The sequence below is a fragment of the Jaculus jaculus genome, chromosome X (assembly GCF_020740685.1).
Source record: "Jaculus jaculus isolate mJacJac1 chromosome X, mJacJac1.mat.Y.cur, whole genome shotgun sequence".
Taxonomy (NCBI): Eukaryota; Metazoa; Chordata; class Mammalia; order Rodentia; family Dipodidae; genus Jaculus; species Jaculus jaculus.
The window spans coordinates 106,181,574-106,204,193 of record NC_059125.1 but is presented as its reverse complement, the minus strand read 5'-3'; positions in this window follow the sequence as shown (position 1 = coordinate 106,204,193).

Below are 22,620 nucleotides of genomic sequence, written 5' to 3'. Positions count from 1 at the left end.
TACTACACCCAATACCCAAGTTAGCAATGAGTGATAGAAATAAGTAGACACTCCTCAAAATAAGACTTATGAATCACCAATAAGTAGATGAAAAGCTGTTCAACAACACTAGTTATGGAAAAATGTAAATCAAACCACTTTATTTCATCCCAGTAAGAATGGCTATTATCAGAAAGATGAAAGTGCTGGCTAGGGTGGGACCCCTTGAAAACTTGTGGTGGAGATGTAAATTAAGGTGCTCCCAGAAAAATTAAAAGTAGAATTACTCTGATTCAGCATTCACAGAGAGACTATGTTTCAAGAAAACACATGGATGAGAAAGGTCACCCAACATTCTTTTCTGTGCTTTGGGTGACTGTGAGCATATCCACACATCCACATTCATATGCCACACACACACACACACACACACACACACAAAAAAAAAAAAAATAATAATAATAAGTAAATAAATAAAAGGATGGAGGTCTGGAGAGATGGATCTGTGTTTCAGGTACTTGACTACAAAGCCTAATGACCCAGGTTCAATGTCCCAGTACCCACATAATGCCAGATGCATGGTGGCACATGCATCTGGAGTTTGTTTGCAACAGCAGGAGGCCCTGGTTTGCCCATTCTCTCTGTCTTTCTCTCTCTCTTTCTCTCTCACCTCTCTACTTGCCAATAAATAAATAAAAATAAATGTGCCTTTTTTAAAAGGAAAGGAATCTTGCCATTTATAGCAACATCAGCAAAGCCAGAGATGGTCATGATCAATGAAAAGGCCTCATATATGTATTATAAAAATTTGATGTCATAAAACTTGAAAGAAGAATACAGTCTGTGTTGAGTGTTAGGGAATAAAGAATGCATACCTAGTTATTAATATGAGGAAGAACTACAGAAAAATAATAATGAACTGTACATTTCAAAATGGTAGAAAAAACATATTATTATATTAACTTTTCATGATAAATAAAGGATAAATATTTGAGAAGACATATATTTAGCTGGATCTAAATATCACATTATACATATATCAAAACATATCATATAATATCAATAATATGTACAATTTTACACTTAGGTTTTTTGTTTGTTTGTTTTTCAACATTGGGTCTCATTTTAGCCCAGGCTGACCTGCAATTTACTCTAATCTCAGGGTGGCCTTGAACTCACAGTGATCCTCTTACCTCTGCCTCCTCAGTGCTGGGATTAAAGGCATGTGCCATCATGCCTGGCTTTTTATGTATCCTCTTTTAGAAAATGCTTTACATGAAAACAAGCATATAAGATGAAGTGGTGCATGTTGTGATTTTTGTCCCATAGCTTATGTATTAGGATTCAAATAGATCATGTTGCATGAGTTACTTTTATTGGTACTGTGACTAAAATTCCTGAGTAATGGACTTAAAGGAATAAGGATTTATTTTGGCTCCTGCTTGCAGAGGTTTCAGTCCTTCATCATTGGCTCTTGTGGTGCTAAACCCTTTGTGAGACAATACATGGAGGTGGTAGCCTAATAGGCACAGGTTACTCACCTCATGGCAAACAGGAAACAGAAAAGGGGAATACATGAAGAGGTCAAGGCAGGACACACACCTCTCCTAAAGTTTCCACAACATCCCCAAATAGTTCAATAATGAAGAGAATAATAGTTCAACACATGAGTTTGTGGGGGAATTTTGTATTCAAATCATAACATATGCTAAATATTAATATCTAACATGGGTTGTTTGAGGGGCCATTAAATAGTATGACACAGGAAGGGAGAGATGGACATTTAAGAATTAATCTTTAATAATTTCTTTCTATGGTCAAAAACAATTGGATATACATATATCTATGAGAGAGATATTAACTTAATAAAATGAAGTTGATATTTTAAAGTTCAAATCACTACCTAGTATATTGTACATTTTGGAAACATTTGTCCCAGTTCTGTATAAAAATAGATGTTCTCCTGTAAAATTGCAGTTTAATGTGCCTTATGGAAATTAGTATCAAGACAAAAGAAGATATTAGGCCACCAATAAATAAAGAACTTACAAAAGGTATTTTAATTTTTTATTTTTCCTATTTTTGATATTTTCATACATGTAGATAATGAATTTTTAGTTTTATTTTTCCCAGTTGCTCCCTGTTATTCCCCTACCCATTCCATTAACATCCTTCTTTTTCTCCATTAATCTACATCTTATTTTATGTCTTTTTGTTTAGCCCATTGAGTTCAAGGCATTATTTTAACCAAGGTTTTCTTATATTCCTCTTACTAGAACCTCCATAAAGAATACTGCGTTTTGTAACAATACTCATAAGATAGAGTACATTCGGATAAGTTTTGAGATGGGTAAGAGATATCTTTTTCTTTGCAGAGCAGATGAGTGGTGACATTGAAAGGAGATATGCAAAAGGAGATCTGGCATGAGACACCAACTACTGATGTATTTTTAGGAAAGACAACACTTAGGAAAATTGACAATCTGGCAACTGACTTTCTTAAATCTGTGTCTTCATGTCCCTTGGAAAGTTTTTATGTACCCCAAAGGTACCTCCATTCTAGTCTAAAATCAGTTATTTTAAAAAGCATGTGCACCTGTACTAAGACCCTATTGTGTGCATGTTCAGTACTTGTTACTAGAGCCATAATGTTTAGAAACACAATGAATTAATTCAGGCCCTGAAGATCTTGACCCAATATGACGTACACCTAAACAGTTTGTATGCAATTCTGCCTGGGAGGCAGAGCAGGGAACATGGTGACCTTGAAGTGATGCTTCCTACCCAATATTTGCTATGTCTTTCTTTTTTGTTCAATTGTTGCTCATTTAAAAATCAGTACTTTGAAATCCATATTTCTAACCTTAAGAGGAATAAAGCTGAGGAAGGCTACCCTCAACACCAGAAAGAATCATTTTCAAGGATCATTAATACTGTGCAGCGACTTTGGGGTGTGGATCTTCTACTTGAAACAAGTCAAGTCGTATGGGAGTCTTTCAGCCTGCACACCATAACCTAATACACATTGACAGAGCAGTCCTTGCTCTGCCCAGAATCCAGGGACACTGGTTCCTCCTCCTCCCTTGCAAAAGGCAAACTGGCAGGTGGCAGCTTACATTTCAAACTGCTTTTCAAAATGTTTGCATATGAATTATGCAGGAAAAAATACTCCTCTCCCTGGTAAGAATGGATTTTTATTGGGCTGGGTTTAATAAACATTATATTAGCCCGTAGGAAATTATAAATATTCATGACCAAATCACCTCTTGAGGTTTAAATATCATATGGACGATTTCATGATTGTCCCTATGAGAGGAATGCATAATGGAACTTAGTCCAGATAGTCAAGACTCTAGTCCCAGATCAGCTTTTTTTTTTAAAAAAAATATTTTTTAATTCATTATTTATTTGCAAGGAGAGAGAGAGAGAGACAATGGGCATGCCAGGGCATCCTGCCACTGCAAAAAAAAAAAAAAAAATCAGACACATGTGTCAATTTGTGCATCTGGCTTTACAATGGTAGTGGGAAATCAAAGCCAAGCCATCAGGTTTTGTAATCACGTGCCTATAACTACTGAAGTATCTCTCTAGTTCCCAGATCAGCTTTGAGGACATGAAACAGGAAGGCTTAGTCTCCACTCAAATATTAAAGTATTATTAATGTTGCAGGGTTCCAGAGTCAATTTCTTGGGTCTGTCTCTAGCTATGCATTTATCTTTGATAGTTTTATCCAGTCTTGTGGCTTTTATACACTTATCCCATACCTCTCACTAAACACCATTCATAGCACCAACCGTCTTCTTGACATCTTCACTTATATGTTTAATGTAACCATTTCAAACTAAGTTCAAAACTGAACCACCAACTTCTGCTCTGCATTCCTCACCCCAATGGCTAACAATTCAATGCTTCCTATTCTTCAGGACTCGCACCTGGAAATCATCTATATTTCTTACCACATTCGTTACTAGCACACTATTTTTAACATCCATTACTACTTGACTCAATTACTGCAACAAGCTCTTGTGACATCTCCCTGCTACCCAGGAGAATCAAATTGTAGCATAAGTCATAGTTGCTCTGCTGGGAACCTCTCAGCACCTCCACCATTGCTTTCATACAGTGGGCAACTGGGAAATATCTACTGGGGTAGCTTTTGGCTATGGCATATTCCCCAAAGGCTCATGTGCTAGTAGCTCAGTCCTCAACTTTGTTCTACTGAGTAGTGACCAAAACAAAGAAGGGAGGTGTAATTTAACAGAGATTTCATTTGAATGAGGTTTTCTAGTCATCAGAAGCATGCCTCTGAATGAGATATTGGGATCTCAGCAACTACGGCTTCTTTTTCTCTTTTATTGTGCTCTAGCCATGAGGTGAATGATTTTTTTTCTACTACTACTTGGCTACCATAATGCATTGACTTGACTGAGCCCCAAAGCAATTGGGCCAATTTTCCATGGGCTAGAACCTCCAGAAAGGTGAACTAAAACAAATGCATTGCTTTAATTGATTATCTCAGGTATCTGTTAAAGTACAAAAAAGTTGTGTAACTCATCTGCTAAGAAAAGTATTCATCTTCTCTTTCTTTCCAAGGAACCTAAGATTTACTTTTCCCCTCCCAAAACATAGGGTCCTGACTCACTCATTCATTTATTCATTCTTTCATTAAATAAGTACTTATTGATTGAATATGTAGTGTGGTGTGAAGATCTGAATAGCAGACCCTATCATCCAGATTATTGTGGAAGATTCTGAGTGAGAACCTCCAAACCCTTACACAGACAGAATGGATCTTAAGTCAATTTCTATTTTGAAGCCCCTTGATAGTTCAGAACAGAGAATAAGAGAGATTTTCCTTAAAGATGTCTCTAAAAATGGAAGAGGAGGGGTCCAGGAGATGGTTCAGTGGGTAAGACTACTGGATTTGCAAGCATGAGGACCTGAGTTTGATTCCCAGAACCCATACAAAATGGTGGGTGTGACCAAGCATGCTTGTAACATCAGTACTGAGGAGTAAGGGGAGACAGGATAATTACTGGGGCTCTCAGGTCAGTTAGTATAACTGAAGAAGAGAAAACTGAGATGTAGAGATGGATTAGTGGTTAAGTGCTTGCCTGCAAAGCCTAAGGACCCAGGTTTTATTCCCCAGAACCGATGTAAGCCAGATTCATGAGGTGGTGCATGAATCTGAAGTTTGCTTGCAGTGGCTAGAGATGTTGGCGCACCCATTCTTGGTCTCTTTCTCTCTTGCTCTGTGTGTGTGCCTCTTTCTCCCTCTCCCTTAAATAAATGAATGAATAAAGAAAGTTGCTTGGTCAGTGAGAGATTCTGTTGAAGAGAAATAAGGTGGAAGAAAGTGATATCCTCCTCTGCCTCTACACACATGTGCATAGGTTGTATGCATATGTACACACATGTACATATAAGCATACACACACACACACACACACACACACACACACACACAGCACATATTCTACACACACATGCATACCAAAAAAAATGGAAGAGTTGTATATTCTATCAAATTTTACTCTAAATTCCAAACAATATAAAATGTGTTGAACCAGTATGTCAACTCTCTAATGCTATCTACTGTGCTCCTAAACATGAGCCCACAGTTGTACAGCAGGGCTTTGATTGACAAGGTTAATTGTAGGAAGTAGACCACTTAGTCACTAGGTGCCACCAGTTCCCATTATATTTACCTTTCAATGCAGCCCTCTAAGAACAAGTATGCACACAACATTGGTCAAAAATAAGTAAAAATAATAAATAATATAAATAGTTAAAAAGACAAGAGGCACTATAAGTCTTTATAATCACAATAAATTTGCAGATATATACCACTAAGGTGACATTTATCTACATTATCTAAATATTTGTAACTAATTGATTAGCCCAATAGTTTTGAAAGTAAGTTTAGATTATTTGGATCATACCAATATTTGGTCATTATTAATAATATAATATTAGTAATGCCTCATTAACCATGATGGTCCACAAAAGATTATCTTCCATGTCTTTAAAACTTATTCATTAACTGTCAAAATGCAAATGATCACTCTCCACTTTGTAAGCACATAAACTTTGATGTGACCTCTGAGTAAGGTAGACTAAATCCTCTCTGTTATCTAGCCCTGGGTGTTGCAATCTTGGTACCATTGATACTATATACAAAGTATTACTCTGTTGATGGGAAAGAGCTGTTCTGTTGTGCATTAGAGATACTAGAATTCCAAGCCTCTACCCACTGAATGCCAGTAACTCCAGATTTCCTGGATATAAGACTAGGTCTCCAGATGTTGCCACATGAATTCTGGGTTAGAGAGAAACCCTCTCCAGTGATAGTGAATGATCTAGTCCACATTCTTCATTTCAAAAGTGAAGCGTAGTAGGAGAGAATGATTAGTGGCTAAGGTGCTTGGCTGCAAAGCCTAAGGACCCATGTTTCACTCTCCAGATCACATGTAAGCCAGGTGCACAAAGGTGAGGCAAGTGCAAGGTTGCACATGCCCACTAGGTGGCACAGGAGTCTGGAGTTAGATTGCAGTAGCCAAGGCCCTGGTGTACCAATTCTTTCTCTCTAAAAACAAAAACAATAAATGTGAAGCAAATAAATTTGACTTGGAGTCTAGTTATTGGTTATATAGTGACTCACAAACTTAACTACCACCATTTACTCAGAAAATTGGAATATCCTTGACTTCTTTGTATCATTCAAATAGTATACATAATGATCAATCTACATTATGGTCATTTTTTCACTCTACTGTGTCTTTATCAACACGCCAGTGTCTTAGAGACTGACACTTTCTTTCACCACAGATCACTAGACAAGCCAACCAACCACACTCCCTGTCTCTAGTCTTGCTTCCATAAATCTGTTCTCCACATAGGAAATAAAGAAAATGTTTCAAATTTTAAAAGTGGAGTCAAGTCATGGAATTCAATACTCTTTATTCACATCTTTTCACCAAAATCATGATGATACAATCAGTGGAGGAAATTTGGGGCTTTTAAATTTCAATATGATTTTACTGTAACATGCTGAATGCACTAAATATTGAAACCATGTAAAGAAAAACATGTGGGCTGGAGAGATGGCTTAGCGGTTAAGTGCTGCTTGCCTGTGAAGTCTAAGGACCCTGGTTCAAGGCTCTATTCCCCAGGACCCACGTTAACCAGATGCACAAGGGGGCGCTCACATCTGGAGTTCGTTTGCAGTGGCTGTAGGCCCTGGCATGCCCATTCTCTCCCTTTCTTTCTATATGCCTCTTTTCTTTGTCTGTTACTCTCAAATAAATAAATAAAAATGATTTGAAGAAAAAAAGAAAGAAAAATGTTAGATGTGTGTAGTTTCCTCAAACAGTATACTTAATAAAAATTTAGTATGTATTTCTGGTAACTTCGTGTCATCATTAGACAATGACTGGTGCTTTCATGTAATGATGCTTTTAGGAACTACCAGGACAGGCATGATTATTTCCTTACATTCAAAATCCTTAAAAAGCTGAAAGTTTGTTTTTGCTTACCAATTTCCACTCATGGGTCATTTCTTGCATCTATCAACAATATTGACACTAATAGCTTAACAATAGGTGTTGGGGACTCCCAGGCTCTGTTCTATTTCTATTTTTCTGGTTATAATGTGCCATATGCAGGGAAAGGAAGTAAGTAGCCAATTATGTTAGAATTGTATATAGAAAAAAGTATATCGGTATAGGTTGAAAATAGAGTTCTCTGCCTGTGTAAAGACTAAAGACTATGAACATTAGGCCATATAGGAGCTATTTTGACCATTAGTAATCTTTTGTGGACCTTTTCCTGACATTTGGTTATGCTCTAGGCAGGAGAAGTTGCCAGAAAGGAAATTCTCTGACCATTTCAATTACCGCCACGGGTGAGAACTCATGACCTGTTTGCTAGGGCTAGAATGTGCTTCTTAGTCATCTATTACAGTGATGAACAAAGCTGCCTCAGACTAGGTTTTCAGCCTTAATATTTGCCACTTTAGCTACCAACCACATGTTCAAAAAAATTATTTGGTACTATAGACAAATGCTGATAACATAAATGTATATGAAATTTACACACATTTGTGGAGTATGGATGCAAATAAAAGCAAGGGATAGATTCAAAAATAATTTGGTAGATAAGGCATATCAATGAAATAAGACATTTAATTAACATACTTAAACAGCAGAACTGTTGTCTGAGTAGTGAGTCAGAATTAAATGAGCACACAACCTGCTGCACACTCTAACATTACACTTCACCTGAGCTTGCAGAAGCCTGCAATACTTCTAGAGCTTACATTCAGGCATATCTCAGTATGTGTATCTGAGTGTATGATCTCTATTCCATATGTCAGGTTTGTAGAGGATAATGGTAATAGATAAAGTGATGACGCTGGTTATACGAAGGCATATTTTATCTTTGTGGAACACTCTGCTTTTCAGAATACTTCACATCTGTTTTTCTTCTTTTAGAAGACAACACTAAAACACATCAAACATTACTTACTTGCTCAAAGTCCCATAGATAGGGCAGAGAACTGACCTAACATTGGTTTTCTGACACTGTTTTGTTTTCCACCTGATCATACTGGCTCAGACATCATAACTTACCAATATTATTTAATGGATAAATGGGACATGTCCTTGTGGATCCTTTAAGAAGTTGAAAATGGGGCTGGAGAGATGGCTTAGCGGTTAAGCGCTTGCCTGTGAAGCCTAAGGACCCCGGTTCGAGGCTCGGTTCCCCAGGTCCCACGTTAGCCAGATGCACAAGGGGGTGCACGCGTCTGGAGTTCGTTTGCAGTGGCTGGAAGCCCTGGCGTGCCCATTTTCTCTCTCTCCCTCTATCTGTCTTTCTCTCTGTGTCTGTCGCTCTCAAATAAATAAATTAATTAATTTAAAAAAAAGAAGTTGAAAATGCCTGTGTTCTACTATAGGCCACAGATCAAAGAAGAATCTTAGATTCCAGGAGGGCATCTTAGGTAACGGGTAGTAGTAGAATATAGTAGGTGTCCATATTAAAGAGTACAGATGTTTACTGAACACCTTGAGGAGCCCAGATAGAAACATTGATTGGATCAGAAGGGACATCTTCCATGAATAAGAAGGATAGGAAGTTCTAAACTTATGTTTAGATGTTTGGCTAGAGATAGCAAGGACTGACAGACTAAAACCATATGACAAGTGGATAAAAGTAGTCCTATTGCCTATGTGGTTGTAGTTTACATATACCTAATATTCTTTTTTTTCTATATTTATTTATTTGACTGAAAGAGGGAGAGAGAATGAGGTAGATAGCCAGAGAATGGGCACACCAGGGCCTCTAGCCACTGCAAATGAACTCCAGATGCATGTGCCACCATGTACATCTGGCTTACATGGGTTCTGGGGAATTGAACCTAGGACCTTATGCTTTGCAAGCAAGCGCCTTAACCGCTAAGCCATCTATCCAGCCCAATATACCTAATATTCTTACACTTAGGCAGGCATCAAGGGATTATAAACAGAGCAAAACACCTAGTCCAAAAAATAAAAGAAACCATGGGCATTCAAGTCAGAAATGACATTAAAGTTCAAATTGATGGATTAAATACTTCTGGTATCTACATGAAGTGACCTTGGCAACTTATCTGTAGCTTGAGCCAGATGTCTTTCCCAGGAAATCTATGAATGTCTTATATTTAAATGACTTTGAAGTTCTAAGCTATATCTATTCCTTACATAAATGAGTCAAAGACCAATATGAAACACTTGACTTCTACAACTTTTTAGTTAAAAAAAAACAACAACTATTTATTGGTTTGCAAGCAAAGAGAGATAGAAGAGAGAATGGGCCTCCAGCCACTGCAAATACTTGCACCAGTTTGTGAATCTTGCTTTATGTGGTTACAGGGGAATTGAACTCAGGTCATTAGGCTTTGAAATCAAGCACCTTAACCTTTGGGCCATCTCTCCAGCCCATCTACAGCCTTGAATATATGCAGTAACACTGACCTTTGATAACCTAGCTCTATCTCTACAACCCAATTCCTCACATTTTTCCCCCTTGCACTATCTAAAACAGACTTCTTTACTTTTTAGTCCCTTGTAAATGTTATTCTCTCTTTTGACTCTGAACTTTGGAATACATTGTTTTCTTTGTTTGGAATGCTATATTTCTTAATAATATACAGTTAGCATACTTCTACTGCTATTTCAGGCATCAGTATGGAAGTGTAGTCCCAAACCTACCTTCAGCTAGATTAGACATCTCTTTGATATAATTTTCTACAGTGAAATACAAAGCTTTATTCTGCTATGCTGACTAAAATTATAAGTAACTTTTACAAGAATGTAAGCTCCACAAGGGACTCTGTTTCTTTTATATAAATGTGCCTATTGTGATATGTTATACAAAAAATATTCAAGTTTAACTATCAGCAATGATTTGACCTCAGAAAGTATACTGTCTCATAAAGCAGCCATAGTAATATGGTACTACTCTATACCATTGGAAAATCCAGACTTTGTTCTCTTTCTCTCATCTGTTGGTCATTTCATTATTTTTATTTCTTCATCTGCTCTTACTTTTTAATATCGCTTTCTCATTTTACTGTTTCCTAACATTTATACTTATACCTTTAAAGAACAGTTTCTGCCTTGATTTTTCCAGCAGTGCTGCATGCCTTGGAGGTGATTTTTACTACTTATAATCTCACCATATGTACCTAAACAAAAAAGATACAGGCTGGAGAAATTGCTTACTAGTTAAGGCTCTTGCCTACACAGCTGTTTGCAGCAGCTGGAAACCCTGGTGTGCTCATTCTCTCTCTCTCTCTCTCTCTCTCTCTCTCTCTCCCTCAAATAAATAAATAAAAGTAAAAATTAAAAACATTTATCAGCCTTCCTGAAATTTCAGTGAAATTTCTTCGTGACTAAGTTGTACCAAAATGCTAATACTCTATCCAACACTTACTCTGAAGCTCATGACATTCAGAATCATTAAATATGGTTAATTCCAGAAGTCCCGATGCCTTAAACAAAAGACATAAATCTTGGATAACAAAACTTCAGTCAGGCTTCATGTTTATGAATGGTTACTGGTAGAGATGGTGGTAGTGGGATTTGAAGTAGATGTCACCCTTTAATGCACAGAACAACCTTAGCAATAGGTTCTATGACATAATAATGACATTTTAGTTGCTGGGACAACACACCCAGCCAGAATGAGCTTAAGGATTTGTTTTCAGTTTAGAGTTTCAAGGGGAGTTTTCATCTTGGTAGAAAAAGCATTGCATGAGCAGATAGCCTGGCATCACATCTCTACATGTCAGCAGAGCAGACGTAGAGACAGTAAGCTCTGAACACCCAGTGAAGATTCCCTAATAAACTTCAAGACCCAGCCCCAAATGACACACCTGTTCAGCAAGGTTGTACCTCCCAAAAGCTCTACCAGCTTTGGATTAAGTATGAGGCTTATTCACGAACACATAAGGCTATGAGGGATATTTCACATTCAAACCACCATATATGGTCTCACTGAGCTTATAGCTTTGGAATGGAGAAACCACAGAAGAGAAAATCCATGGCAATCATATTTCCTACTTTGTGATAAACACAAAAACTCTGCTAAAGTTAATTTTGAAGGTACTGAATAAAGTTGTTTTTTATTACACATAGTGTTCCTGGTCCTCTTCATTCAACAATGTTGACCAAATGCCTACCTATGATATCCATGGTACTAAGTGACAGGATCACTTGAGTTTCTACCAATTCCATAAAACAACAAACAATTATGCTTGCCCTAATTCAACTCCTTAGTTAGCAGAATTGATTTTGCTTCTTTGCTCACATTCCTCCCCCAAATTTCCCTCTCATCAGTGCCTCTGGCTCACCATCTGGCTGTGTATCCCACTATGGTCACCTACTGAATGTCCTAATTATGGGTCAGTCTTCAAGCAGCTGAACACTTTGTGTTTAATATGAAGAGTGCGTCATATTTATGTCAATGGTGCTGAAGGTTAATGGTGCTTCAAATAATGAATTTAAAAAAATAGAAACTAAACAATAGCAAATTAAAGGGCATTTCACAAAATGCTATTGAACAGAGAACAAGTGTCCTTTTTTGCCAAAATGCTGTCATTCAACTTCTGCCTTTTGGTCATATCTTCCCAATGGTTACCATTTGTATGTAAACATCAGGAGCTTGATATGGATTGGTCCTTCTTTAGCCTAGTATAATAAGATTTCCTAAGAACTGTGGGCTTGGTGGAGTCTTGGGATTACACATCTAGAAGAGACTGTTTCACACATGATCTTAACATTTTCCAATGTTTTTCCTTCTGGTGATTTAAAAAGTGGCAGTTTTCTCATCTTTTATTTTCAAGCAAACGGCACTTTTCCTGGAGACACTCCACGCATTTAGTAGGAGAAAATGATGAAGTATCCCTTGGTTTTCCAGTACATGGGAAGGGTCAGAGAACATTACAGAAAAGATGCAGTGCCAAGTCTTGCTCCCTGGCATCACCTGGGCCTTTGCTGCCAAGCTATAAGTCTATAAGACTCCTGTTCTTTCAAATAACTTTTGAGTGTTCCCCTTACAAATTCTGTTTCAGAAGTGATATTTATAGGTGTTAAACTCCCTCCTCTCCTCTTCTATCTGAACCCTTACCTGAACAGATTACTTTTCTTTTCCATCCAATAGAGAAAAATATGATTTGGGGGTTGAAATGAAAGAGAGAGGAAAATGTGAAGTGAACATGTATTTTGTACTTTTGTAGAGTACCCTTAAGAGAGATACAGCTGAGGCCTTGCAAGGGATCTAAAATGTAATAGGATGACTAATAGTCTTGAATTTCTAGGGATTAATGGGTCTCCTAGCACATAGACTTTTAGTGTGAAAAATCAAGGGATTCCCCAGGAAAAGTTGCATTGTTGGTTGTTATAGATGTGGGTAAGGAACCGAGTCTCCTAAGAAGAAGACTATAAAACTAACTCTGCTTAGTATTTGTTTTTAAACTAAGGACATTGTAATATGAATGTTTACCTAAAACTTTTATCAATGTGTCTATCCATGTGATCTAATTCTGAACTACTCACTCCATCCTGCTCAAGCCAAACTGACCTCTCTCTTTATCCATATGGGGAATGTTCTGTCTGCCAGAAAATAGCCTATCTCCAGACCTTTACATGACTTTGTTCATATTGTTCAGGACTTAACTCAGTGTTCATATCACCAAAGGAACATCATCTGAACATAACTACAGAACTGGTACCAGACTGGCCATGAACTTCTATCCAGTTTTTAACATAATACCCATTTTCTTCATTGTGCACTGTTTTACTGCATCTGATCATTAATGTGTCCAGTTATTTCTTATGTACTTCCACCACTATATGAATGCTCTATGGTAGCTATATCTTAACAATAAACTACTTTTTCTTGCTCATTGCTCCATCACTAGTACCCAGAACAATAACAGCGAGAGCTTAATATGTATCTGTTAGAAGAATGAATAAATACAATTGCTTAGGTACTGCAACATCCATGTTTTGCATTGGAACAATCCAAAGGTGCTAGCTGACATATAGCTCTAATTTCAGGATCACATCTAAGTGACTTCTTAGGACATTCATATTAAAAGGATCTGGATATGTATGTGTCTTGCAAATATCCTCTGCACCATTGATGGTAGACTTGAAATGAAAGGAAATCTCATAATTTGGAACTAACACCCATTATTGACAAAAGTAGAATGATGAAGCTAGGAAATAGAGAATTTAGATTCCAATACCAGAAGAAGAGCTAGCCTCTTTTGCTGAATGGATGATGACTGTGAAGAAGTCCAAAATAAATGTATTTAAATATAAAGCCTTTGGATAGCAGATGTCTTAATGAACAAAATTTAGATACTATAGTTAAAGGAGAAAATGGAGAAGATGGAGTTGAAGGGTTACAGACAGACTTGGAATGGAGGAAATGGTGGAGGAAGGAAGTAGGAAAGACAAAGAGACAGAACAGAGATTACAGGGTCTTAGTCATACATGTATAAGGCCAGATCCATTCTCATACAAGCTATTCCATGAGATTGCCTAAACTTAGTGAAGGTAGCATGGGACCACTCACCTGGATAGAAAAGATGAAGTGTGTAGGGGTTGAATTACAGGGTAGGACAAGGAAGAAAAGAAGGGTATTAAGAGGTCTAGGAGATCCCTTACAGAATACTTGTGGAGTTGCTTCTATAGAGGGAGCTACTCAAACAGTCTAGAATTGTTAGTCTTGAGATAAAAAGGTTAAATAGTGAGTTGAGAGGTGTTCTTTTTAAATTTGAAAGATTCTAGCCAACAACTAAACTATAAAAATTATGTATACCTGAGGGTAAGCATAGGAAGCGATGAGAATAAAAAGCAAGGGATGGCTTAATATAGAAACTCTAGGGAAAACAAGAGTATAAAGACTATTGATTCCTCTAAAGCTATTAAGTGAAACCATTACTAATTGTATGCCTGTATGAATGTTTGCGCTAGAACATACCAAACTATCTTGTTTTCCAATTGAAGCAGAAACTTATTTGGTTAAGAATTTTCTCACTAAGAAAAAAGACATCTGTGCAATTGGGAAAATTAGCTCTCAAACAAATTTTAGAGTGAGCTTTTGCATTAGATAATGCACATGTGTGTGTCTAAATGTTGTGAATGTTTTCATTCTTTAATTCTGTGCTGGCTAACTTGAAGATGATTTCATTTAGAAGAACTAAGCATTTTCCTTCCTGTCTGCCCTCTGTAATACAGAGAGTACTCTGTTTCTTTAAGCCATAAATAACTCCAGGGACATTGTAATGAGACATACTATTATGAATTTGTTTCCATAACTATCTAAATGACTCATGCCTATCAGGTTTAATGAAATGCTGTTTCTCCATTTTCATAATATGGAGTAAGAAAATGTTACGAAATTACTGAAAAAGGATTTAGCTGATGACTTCACTTGCCGTAATATTCTTGTGAACAAAAGAAGAAAGTCACATGTTGAAATGAGTTTAGGAAAGAGAATTCAAAATAAAGCCAAAAAGCTGCACAACAATGTAGTATAGTGTCTGAAGGAGGAAAAAAGAAGACAAAGACCTTTTAAATGAATATAAACAGAGTGAAAACTTTAAAAAATAGATTTCTTTGAGAGACAGAAAGACATAAAGAAAGAGGAAGACATTGGAAGTATGGGGGCATCAGAGCCCATTGATGCTGCACATGCATTTCAGATGCATGTACCACTTTATGCATCTAGCTTTAAGTGGGAGCTGGAAGGTTGAAACTAGGAAAACAGACTGTTCAAGTGAGCACCTTTATCCACTGAGTCCTCACATGTCAACATTTTAAAAAATTCTGGACATTTTATGCTTTGAAAATTTTCTTAAGACTATTCTGATATGCATCCCTTGATAAGCAACAAAACACTGGTTGACTGATATCTTTTGCCATACAGTTCCCAAAGTATTTTATTAATGTTTTATACTGTTACACTTTAACTTACCAGCCTGAGGAGATCTCAGTGTTTAAAGTTCTTGCCATGCAAGCGTGTCTGCCTGAATTCAGATCTCCAGCACTCATGCAAAGACAGACTCCATAATAATCTAAGGGTCTGTAATCCCAGTTCATTTACAGGGAAAAGAGGCAGAGCCAGGAGAATCCCCTAGAAGTTTGCAGCACAGCTAGCCTTGCAAATACAGCGGTGAACACCTACAAGCCTTGCCTTAAACAAGGTGGAAGGAGAGATTAATACTTGAAGTTGTCTTCTTGTCCCTACATGCATGTCATAAGAACTGCACAGAGAGAAAGGGAGAGAGAGTAAAAAGCCAAAAGAATATTTTTTTTTACATGACTCCGTAGGCCACGGATTGGGCTTCTGATAGTAAGAACATCAATGAAATCTTAGCACTACAGACCTGAGCTGAAATAAAAGATCTGAGCCTGCAAATTCAGAACATCCTTTTTGTTTCCAATCCATAACTTGATTCAAAGAACCTACAGGGGTGAGAGTGGCGACAATATTAGCATAGATAGGTTAAAGGAAAAAGAGGATTAGTGTCTTAAGTAGATGACTCAGTGGCTAAAGTCACTTGTTTGACAAGCCCACAGGCCAGGGTGCAATCCTTTTTTTTGTTGTTGTTTAATATATTTTATTTATTTATTTGAGAGAAAGAGGGAGAGAGAGAATGGGCATGCCAGGGCTTCCAGCCACTGCAGACAAACTCCAGATGCATGCACTCGCTCATGCATCTGGCTTACATGGGTCCTGGAGAGTCGAACTGGGATCCTTTGGCTTTGCAGGCAAATGCCTTAACCACTAAGCCATCTCGCCAGTTCAAGAGTGCAATTCTTAAGCCTTCTACATAAAACCAGATGGACAATCTTTGCAGTGGCAAGAGACCCTAGAATAGCTGCATGTGTTCACATGTGTGTGCCTGCATGCGCACATGTGCGCACACACACACACACACACACACACACACACACACACACACACATATATATATATATATATATATGATAAAATAAAAGGAGGACCAGTAGTAGAATCTGCAAATATGATTAGTAAATAAGGAATGTGAAATCAGAAATAAAATAAAATGAGAGTCCAAGTAAAAGAAGCTTAATGCATACAAACTCATGTACAAAATGAGCTAAAACATTATGCTTACATAGCCAATATCTGCTTCTTGCAATTGCCACTATTGTGATTATTCTGCATTAAGTGTCTGTAAGAGCCTCTAGGCCTCTCCATATTCCTACCACAACTTCACTTTGACTTAGTAAATTACAGCTCCCATTAGAAAAATTGTAGCTTTCAAAGTGTGCATTACTCCTGGTCAGTGGAGCTTATATTACCTGCATCAGGGTGTTATGCACTATTGTAGCACCTGGGAAAGTAGTTTTAGCAAACCCATAAACATGCTTCATTAAAAAGCCTGGATTTCAATGCCTGTCACAGTGGGCAGCCAGGGTTAGCTAAGAGGGAACTATCAGAAGAACCAATTAAGTTTGGAAAAGAATAAGCTTTTTTCCTCTTAGTCCAAAGTTGCAAGGGTATGGAGGCAAAAGCAGTGTAAGTACCTTTAAGGAATAGAGTGCAGTAGGCCCATGCATTAAGGAAAGGAAGAAGAGGAAAAGAGATTTTTTGAATTGATACAAATTGGAGTTTTTATTAACTGAAAAGGACATAAAGTTCAAATTGAAAACTTTTTATAACTGAAAGTATTAGAAAAGCTACACAATCTTCTCAGGGGTCATGATAAGTTAAAAAGTGAGCAAAACAAAGCTTGTTCTAGCTCATATCCCTTCAAGTCCTATTTATTGCTTAGTAAGTATCTAGTCCCAGAATTTAACCATGATCTTTGAAAACTAAGATTTATTTTTACTAAAATGTACAATTCTGAAAGTTTAGTATGCTGTATGCTTACTGTTTCATTTGGCAGGCTAGCAGTGATATTTATCTTCCAATAATGATGCCCTGACACCCCTGAGAAATTAATTTGTCCTTGACTTTCAGTCAGTATTGTTTAGATCAGGTTTATTCCATCCCCTAAAATCCCATATGGATACTGTGATGGTTAGTGTTGTAGTTACCTTCATATTGCTGAGACAAAAGACATGACCAAAAGCAGCAGATAGAAGAATAGTTTATTTTGCCTTATAGTCTCATGGGGAAACTTCATAATGGCAGGAGAAAGCATGATATGAGCAGAAGCTGGACAACATTTCTTGCCACAGTAGGTGGCAGATATTAGCAAGAAAGTGAGCTTAAGTAGCACTAGCAAACTGGAGGCTAATAAATTTAAAGGACTACCCCCCAACAACACACCTCCAGTAAAACTTTGCCTCCCAAATTTCCATCAGCTATGGATCAAGCATTCACAATATGTGAGCTTATGGATGACATCTGATTCAAACCACCACTTCATTGTTAACTGGATTGGATTTAGAGTCAACATGGAAATACATCTCAAAGTGTGTCTATAAGGAAACACATCTCCGTGTCTATTAGAGTATTTCCAGATAGGTATAACTGAAGAGAGAATACCCACTCTGAATATATTTGTTTGTAAGGAGAGAGAGAGAGAGAAAGAGACAGAGAGAGAGAGAGAGAGAGACAGAGAGAGGTTGAGAGAGGGAAAGTATGGGTATGCCAGGGCCTATATCCCTTGTAAAGGAACTCCATATGCATGTGCCTTTTTGCATCTGGCTTTATGTGGGTACTGGGGGATTGAATTGAAGTTATTAGGCTTTATAGGCAACCATCTTAACCACTGAACCATCTCTCTAGTCTTGATCATAGAATTTTACTTTCTACAATCCCTACATTTCCTTTATTATATAATTTAATTTGATATATATTTTCAGTCAGTTAAAATAGAGAACTAATTGATAAGTTAGTTTGATCTTAGTTTCTTTTCATAAAATGGATAGATTGCTTTCATTGTGTTCTATTTGTCACCTAATAGTGACCAGCCATTTCATAAATGCATGCCTGAATTGACTTAAAGTGATTTATTTTTATTTTTTATTTTTTTGATTTTTGAGGTAGGGTCTCACTCTAGCCCAGGCTGACCTGGAATTCACTCTGTAGTCTCAGGCTGGCCTTGAACCCACAATGGTCCTCCTATCTCTACCTCTCAAGTGCTGGGACTAAAGGTGTGTACCACTACACATGGCCTGAAAGTGAGTTTGTAGAACTCAATGGACAATTATAAAGAAAATTAAAACACAAATCCATGCTCGATGTATATGGACAGTATTGGCTTTTTAAAACAACAAATAACTTGGTCTTATGTTGAGGCACAAGGATCAATTCAAATTTAAATGATTATCTTAAATTCTTTCTGATGGTGCCAATATGGGCAAATGAAGTTAGGTCACATGTTGCTGCTTAAATGGCACTTAACAAGCCTTTTTAGAACTACTATTTTAATTTATACATGGATACATTTCGATAAAGGTGATTAGCTTGTAGAATTAGCAAACAAAACACCACATGCTGGTGATATCAACATTGTTTGTATGTAAGGTTATAACACAGATAGCTGAAGTACAAAAAAGGTTGCTATTAATCCAGCATGCTTTATGTTGTAATCTAACCTATATACTGTGCTTGAAGCTAGGTGACTACCAAACTGAGGACAGTGAAAATGAGATTGAGTCATGGTTTTAATCTTATTTATACCAGAGAAGTATTTATTAATTATTTTTAATATTTTTCTTATTTTTAAAGTTTTTTGTTGTTGTTTATTTGTTGAGGTAGGGTCTTTCTGTAGCTCAGGCTGACCTGGAGTTAGTGTCAGGTTGGCCTCGAACTCACAGCAATCCTCCTACCTCAGCCTCCCTAGTGAGCTGGGATTAAAGGTGTGTGCCACCACACCCAGTTTGGTTAATTATTATTTGTTCAGCATCATTTTTACTGATTAAAGAAGATATATCTTCCTTTTGGCTTCATCACAACCTGAGGTACAGAAATGGGAAAATGACTCAGGATTGGTCAGTAAAAGCACAAGATAACTGCTAACCACAGTGATTGGGTTTGGAATGAGAACACAGACCAGTGAATTGAATCAGAGAAAGTTCTAGGAAATGTGAGAATTATTCCAGATGAGGAGCCTTTTATTTCTTGCCAGTGTTGCTAAACTAGTTGGATATAGTAAATTTAGACATGCAGAATGTTTTCTCTATTGTGTTTCACAGAAAAAAATCCAAGCTGAAAGACAGTAGTGATATCTAAGTAATACATCTTAATTCCCTGTTTCAGCTAGCTATAGTCCTAAAACTTGCACATATTTGGTCTGATCTAGTCACCTTTCTTGAACAAACTATTTTTAACTGTTCACTCTGTCATCAAAGGAGCCTTGACTATGACATTCATAAATGGTGATTTTAGAGTTGATGTAAATTTCCACCTAGGCAAACCTTCTCTGATATTGTTAACATTGTCTTTATTCCTGGTAAAGGCATTGTGGGATATTAAAAGTTACAGGGCCTCTGATGGCCAAATTGACTGGACTCAAGTGGTTAAAGCTCCAAGAACTAAGGAATATGATCAAGGAGGTAAGCAAGGTAAAAGCAGACTTCATTAAGAACAATGTGGAAAAAGACTCCCAAGAGAGGGAGTATTTCTCATAAAAAAGAGAGAGGGTTTGCTGGATCAGGAGCTTGCTTCGAAAGGCATCCAAAGAAAGAAAGGGAAAAGAAAAGGAAAAGTTAAACTTTTTTTTTTTTTTTTGGTTTTTCGAGGTAGGGTCTCACTCTAGCCCAGGCTGACCTGGAATTCACTATGTAGTCTCAGGGTGGCCTCGAACTCACGGTGATCCTCCTACCTCTGCCTCCCAAGTGCTGGGATTAAAGGCGTGTGCCACCACGCCCGGCAAGTTAAACTTTTTGAGTTAGAACACAGAAAAGCTGACAGGCTCTGTAGTGAGAGTCTGGGAGCAACTGTGCCAAGGAAGGGGATTCCTTAGGGAATACATTATTAATGTACTCCTTAGGGAGTACATTACCTCATTTAGGGGATATTTATTCCTCCCACCTCTTTAGCATGTCTGAAAGTAAGGGGTGGTCTCTTGACCAAGTGAATGATTGACAGGCTCCCAGCACTAGGGGAACAAATTTCTCTGAAAGGAGGAAGTGTCTGTTCTCTTTCTCATGTTATCAGGGAAACAGGAGTTGGGGTCCATCCTTCAATGCCTACCTACAACAAAGGGCAAGGCTTATGTTTTGTATTTGGATGGACACATAATTCAAGGATTTACCAGTTTCTATACTAGAACTCAGTTACTGAATGAGGTGGCTATAAAGTGTTGGGACAGAGTTGGTACCATGACAATAGGGTCACTTACAAGGCAAGTGTATGGGAACATAGAGAAGATAGGAATAGAGAAAGCTGACCTATGAAGTAGAAGAGAGCACACATATACACAAAAACTATATAGCCCATTCCCATACACATAAACACACACACACACACACACACACACACACACACACACACACACACACCCCGAATGATTGTTTTCTACACCTAGTGTATTTGGTTTACTTCATTTCTCGAGTATCTTTCCTTCTCTTTCAGTCTTTCTACTATCAGGAAAATTCCCCGTTGTGTTTTTACCAACCTGAGGAAAGTTCTTTAGAATTCTACCTTGATGAGAAGAACTACAATGAAAAACAAGATTCTGATTTAGTTTGTAGCAGGAATTTTGAGCATAAAAATTACTGCCTGCTCCTCCTCAATTCCTCAAGTCTTAATTTGGAGCCTGAAATCTGTGGCCTGGCTCACTTGTGCATGGAGATAGGGAAGATCTCTGCTAAGAGTGATTATAGTAATGTTTAAATTATCATCACAAGGACTCTGTGTACACTCCAGGAACCACTTCACACACCAACAAATTACTCTGTGTTTTTAGAAGGCTGCTGCATTAACATCAACATGAGATCCAGTTCTCAACTGTTAGGCAGCTTACCTTCAAGGCTAGTTGTAAATGGTTTAGGGATTATGCCTGAGATATAAGGGAGAACAGATGATTCTCATTGTCCTACATGAGGTAAATTTAAACAGTCTGAAAAAGAGTGCCCAAAAATGTGCCATCATTCTTTTCCTGCTCTGTTCTGCAGATATATAGAATAAGTAGATGAAAATATTAATGCCAAAATAACAGCCCAGAGATACATGGAAGGACTGCATTTCACAACCAGAGCAGACAGGCACCTTCAGTCGAACTCAAGTTATTTGATTAACTCATGGTTATCTTCCAGTCTGCTAGACTGATAGTAGCTGATCCTGGGGTTTTCAGATAACCTCTAGAAGTGTTCCAAGCAGTGTGTCCCTGGGCAAAGAATTAAGCAGGCACACAGTTGTCACATAAGCAGAGACTGTTTAGTAGAAGACATATTTCTAAGGGAAGAAGCAAGCTGAAATAGATAAAAGTTTAGTATCTCAAATGGTCCCCACTACAAAAATTTGGGTTTTCATGTTATATAATGAAGGCTTTTTTGGTTTATTTGCATAGCACAGGCTTATCTGTGCATGCTCTATTATATAGATACATGTACAATGTCATGTATCCCATTTCCATTAACATCTTAAATTTGCACCCAGGATGCTTGCTTTCATATTAGAATGAGCTATAGCTCACTTTCAGACACTGTGGCATGACTCTCTTCCTATGCCAGAGGCTTGTGATTTTAGGCAGTCTCAGTAAGGAGGCTTCAGCCTTCCTCTTTGCCAACTGTTTTGTTTTTCTCTTTTTTCTCCCCAGTTGGTAATTTGGTAAGGTTTTGTAAAAGGCCTCTGGGTCTCACTTTCTCCCTTATTTTCTTGTCTCAAGAAAAGTACTCCATTAAGTCTTAGGAGGATCCCACCTCAGTGTAGAGATCAGTAATGTGGTAGGAGTAATGAGTAAATCTTAACCACTATCTCTCATTCATACTTTTCTAAGGTGGCTCATTAGGCCAGAGAGAATAAGAATGAGAAAGGTTAATAAATATAGGGTTACCTTGGAGTTCAATAAGTAGAAAAGTAACCAGCATCAAAAAAAGGTTGTAGCTGTGGCCCCATGCTAGGAAAAGGATCTAGCCAGCCTTGGAAGGACAGAGGAGATAT